Source organism: Parasteatoda tepidariorum, chromosome 7 (assembly GCF_982258835.1).
Source record: "Parasteatoda tepidariorum strain Cologne lab strain chromosome 7, Ptep-v5.0, whole genome shotgun sequence".
NCBI classification, from domain to species: Eukaryota; Metazoa; Arthropoda; class Arachnida; order Araneae; family Theridiidae; genus Parasteatoda; species Parasteatoda tepidariorum.
This window is the reverse complement of record NC_141761.1, coordinates 79,027,396-79,032,483: the sequence shown is the minus strand read 5'-3', so window position 1 is coordinate 79,032,483 and position 5,088 is coordinate 79,027,396.

Below are 5,088 nucleotides of genomic sequence, written 5' to 3'. Positions count from 1 at the left end.
TTTCGGATATACTTTAAATTATACTTTGAAGTATCTTTAGAAAATTAACAAGATCATCTACATTTTGTCTTCAACTAACAGTTTTAATATTCAGTTTATAAGTATCAGTAATACCCCCAATACAAATGTATTTTAGGGTTGTAAAGGTCAATCTGAAAAAATATATTTTCAAGCTGCCTCCGATGACCAGCTGATCTGCCTTTTTAAATAAGTATAATTTCAAGTTTTTCGAGATTTAAAATCGCTCAGTCAAAAACAATATGTAAGTATAAATCGATTCTTCTCTACTGAGAGTGGATTTAATTTTAAGCCTCTGGGATCCTGGGACCTTTAATTTTAAGCCACTTTCAGATCTTGTTGCGTATAGGGGAATTTTTAACATTTAATGAAATCGGGTATTATGCTGAAATTGCAATTAAAAAATTTTCTGCTAAGCCCCATTCTTCTGTTTCAAGCAACAACAAAAATTAATTTGCTCAATAGCCATTTTAATCGACAATAAAACAAATCGGCAACTTTGGTAAAATCAAGCTATGCATTTTTTTACTATAATAGCCACATACACCGAAGAGCCATTACATTATGACCACCCTCCATCTATAACAATGGGCTCGCCCAGGTTTTCATGGTTTCTCGCTCAGGAACAATGTTTTCATGGGGCACATTAGGACCGATAATCCTCATAGAACAATCCCTGACGTCTGTAAGCTACTTGAACATAATTGCAGACCAGGTTCACCCATTCATGGCAACAGTTTTTCCTGCGTGGGATGGTGTATACCAACAGGATAATGCACCATATCATAAGGGTCGAATCGTCATGGATTGGTTCGAGGAACATTCCAGTGACTTTCAAGTCATGTCTTGACCCCCAAATTCACCTGACCTTAATCCAATAGAGCATGGTCCTACTTGGAAAACCAAATTCGTGCTGCCACGCTACCCCCTTGCAATGGGAGGGAATTGCAGGACCAGTTGGTGAGCGCTAGGTACCAGATACCTCAGACTACCTATCAGCACCTTGTGGAATCAATGCTACAATGGGTTCTAGCAGTTTTGAGGGATAAAGGTGGTTCTACATGTTATTAGCAGGTGGTCATAATGCAATGGCTCTTCGGTGTATAATCACACACCATGACACAGGTAACCGATGACTGGTGTAAATACGAAATAGGCGTTATTTGTTCTACTTGTTGGCGGCCATAGTCCTATAACCGATAAGTACCAATATTTTTTTGATTAAGTTTATGATATTTTCATTTAAAGGATAATAAAGTTTGCGAATTAAAAACTCGTGTTTAAATAAGATGTTTTCAACTAATTATTATATTTAATAGATGGTTATAAAAAGTTTTATTAAAGCATAATAAATGTAAGCGCTTGAAATTGAAATGCCGTCTGAACAATTAGGAAGAAGCACATTTATGTTTGCAATAAGTACTGCAAGTGTGTTAATGTGAGTGTATCAATCCGGATTGGTTGTTAAAACGCGGCATTTGTTTAAGTTAGCAACCGTTCTTTCCATTCAATTTTGAGTTAGCTAAGTCCGCCAAGATTCAATTCTCTTAAGTATATGTAATAGATCTCAGGTAATAAGTCTTAAATACATTCTATATTCTTTCACAGAGATATCAATTCCTTCATTATATATTTCTTAATTGAAATAAAGACAGGCATGAAGCCATGTAGAGCATAAACAAACTAATTATGCATCGAAGTTGACAGGTTCACAAAACAAAAATATATCATGGTTACAATAAAATGCATAGACAGATAATAAAGTTAAGTTAAGCAGAGGACGTAGACGAGAAAGAATTGCATTTAATTAACAGCACTGTATTTAATTAACTTCATGTTAATTAACATTCTAATTTGTGTGGAGAAACTTAGCTCAACTTTAACACACCAGTTTGTTTATAAACGATCCACTGGCGCTGACGTCATAGGTCCCACATGTGTGGGTATCCGTTATCTTCTTCTTGAAGTAGAAGTACCCAATTGCCCCTTACGGTAACTTATTTTGCTTATGTTGGCCTGAAAATTTGTTTTAACTCTTGATCATACTTCTACACTTAAACTTATGTGCAGGAATGTTTAATTTTTTCTCGAGATTTCGTTTGCCTTTCTATTTTTTTTTTAAATATTTTATGACGATCGTTTTTGCATGACAGTACACGTTAAAACAATGAAAAAACGAGTTGTTTTCGATATTGCAGCAAACAACCCAATATAGAGGGATGGGAAATATCGCAAAATGATCAAAGAAATATTAGAAATGTGCAACAAAAAGCGTCCTACCAAAGTGAGGTCACTCAAAAGATATTAAGGAAAGTTTAATATGTTGCCATGATTTTCACCAATGGAATCACATCCGGTGGCTTTATGTAATTAGATTAGTCAAAACACGTTTTTAGTTATCCAACGGAAATAAATATTAAAGGATTGTCAAAATTTACCAAATCAGGCAATTTTCTTCGATACTTATCTATTCGAGGGGATGTAAAAAATCGCTTTCTATCTATCAATATTACCTGCACAATTTTGATTGGCTTCAATTGGTATTAAATATATTAATATAATGCATTTTATCTATATTAGTATAAATTGTACCCAATGAAACTTCCCCAATTCCCATAATTCCAGTAATACATACTAGTAAAAATAATTAAGCAAAATAGTTGTCAATAATAGTATGGCAGTCTTTTACGCTTCTTCAGAACAAATTAGTACCATTTCTTCAACAATCTATATTTTAAATGATTAGCTCATTTTCTATTTCAATTAGACTTTTATTGCCAAAATTAATTGGCTCCAAAAATAGTAGAATAATTATATACTTTTCTTCCAAAGGAATTATAGTACCATTTCTCCATTAAATTTGCTTTCGAGTTAGTAGCTTATTTTACTATTTCAATTGCTACTAATTACGAAAAAAATTAAGCATCAATGGTGCCAATAACCGCATGGCGAGTTTTTACTATTCTTTTAATCACTAAGTAACATTGCTCGATTTTGTTTTTTACTACAGTAGCTTGTATTTTTTTTATTTCAGTAAAAACTTATTTACAAAATTAAATAAATATCATTGATGTCAAAAATGGTAAAGCGATTCTTTACTTCTATCATAACCAATTTATAGTACCATTTCTTTATTAATTTTGCCTTTTAATTCACCTTATTCTCGACCGCGTTTCATGTTTTCCACGGTAGGGGGCAGTATTTGTAGAGGTTGTTTGCTGGTGTAAACCAAATTGCGTAAATCCGCATCTTAACTATCATGTAATTGCAAATCAATTTAGGACAATTTCCCAAAGTACTTTTTCTTACATCTTTATATGAAATTTCAAAATATGAGGAACACATTTTTTCACAAAATCACGGCCCAAAAATTAAATTAAGAAAAACTAAGTATTCCGAGTATAAACAAACAAATACGCAGCGTCAAAAAAGGAAATAGTCACTTTAATGTTATGACATCAGAAGAGGATCTCAAGACTTCCGGTAGCGTTTGTTTGTTTTTTTAGGATAAATGGTGACTGCAGAATTTTTCTTAAATTATTATTTCAAGAATTTTCTATTACCAAAATTAATCTAGCATCATTGGTGTCAATGGCATATCCCGATTTTCTACGTTTCTCCTAACCAATTAGTATTACTACTTCATAATTTTTTTTTTACTACATATTTTTTTATTTCAATTACCTCTGGTTTTAAATTATTAGCCTTATAGAAACAAGTTTTAAAGGCATAACAAAGTTAACACATTCAGAGCTTTAGGAATACTAATTTGGTAATATAGTCTGCCTATACTAACATGTTTCTGTCGGTGAATGCGTTATCAGACATAGTGAATAAAAATGATTAAATGTCAAAGAACATGCCAACAACTCCAGATAGCTGTAAGCAAGCAAACATCACTGATATTATCTTAAAAAAGCGAAATCATTAGTAGTTAAATTTTCATCAATGTCGGCTTCTAAAGCATTAAAAAAATACCATTTTTCAAACGTCACTACAAAACGATTTAATTGAAATCTTCGGATGATTTTTAGGATATAGATAGTTAAAATTGCCCCTTCCAACCACTCTAAATATTTTGGTGCTCTAGCGTAAGCAATTTAAGAGTTATAAGTAGGAGTACACACGGACAAACTCTTCCTTTTATTATGGATAAAAGTGACAATAACCTAGAATGAATTCATCTACATGGGAATTTACAAAGTTTAAAACCATATGTAGGGTATATTCTATCAATACCCTTAAATATTTTAGAAATTTTTAAAAAATATTCACATTGGAATCACAATTCTTTTGAAGCGAATAAATAAAAACGTTTACAAAATAATTCTAAAATTTATTTAAAGAAAAAATTTGGAATTAAAATGGAAATCATTATCCTAAAATAAAGTTCATTCATTTTGTAAAGCAAAAAACCAGTTCTTAACGAAAAGTGCGTATCTTGAAGTTTCAGCCGTCTATAATTAAACTGGTTCTCCATAATTTAAAGTTCACTTTGATAATAATTCGTTAGAGTATGAGCCAGCGTGAACAGAAAAAATGCATTTCGAGAGATAAATTAACAATTTTTATGAAAAATAGTAATGATGTGTCTTTTAAAAATCAAAATCTAAATTATTCTAAACGATAATACCTTTATTTACTCGAATCAAATAATAAAATAGATATACCATGAATTATAAAAAAATTAATTCATATTCTTATTTACTTTTATGTTTCGATAAAAACGAAATCATGTGTTCGAAAATATCGCTTATCGTAGGTTAAGTAGCAATGAGCTGGTATTAACGTTTAAACTAAACATTTTCTGAGATCAGTTTCCTTTTGTTTATTTATGCATATTTCTGTACTGATATTATCATCATATGATAACCTGTTTTGTGAAATATATTTTGCAGCGAAATATTCACCAAAACTAATAAGAGCTCAGTAACTAGGCTCTCTCTCTTTTTTTTATTGACGGCGAATGGAGATGCGGCAATTATTTGCGCGCAAGCAAATGAAATTCTATCATTGAGAACGGTCCCAACAGAGAGACTTCAAGCGAGACAGAAATAAGTAGTCAAAATC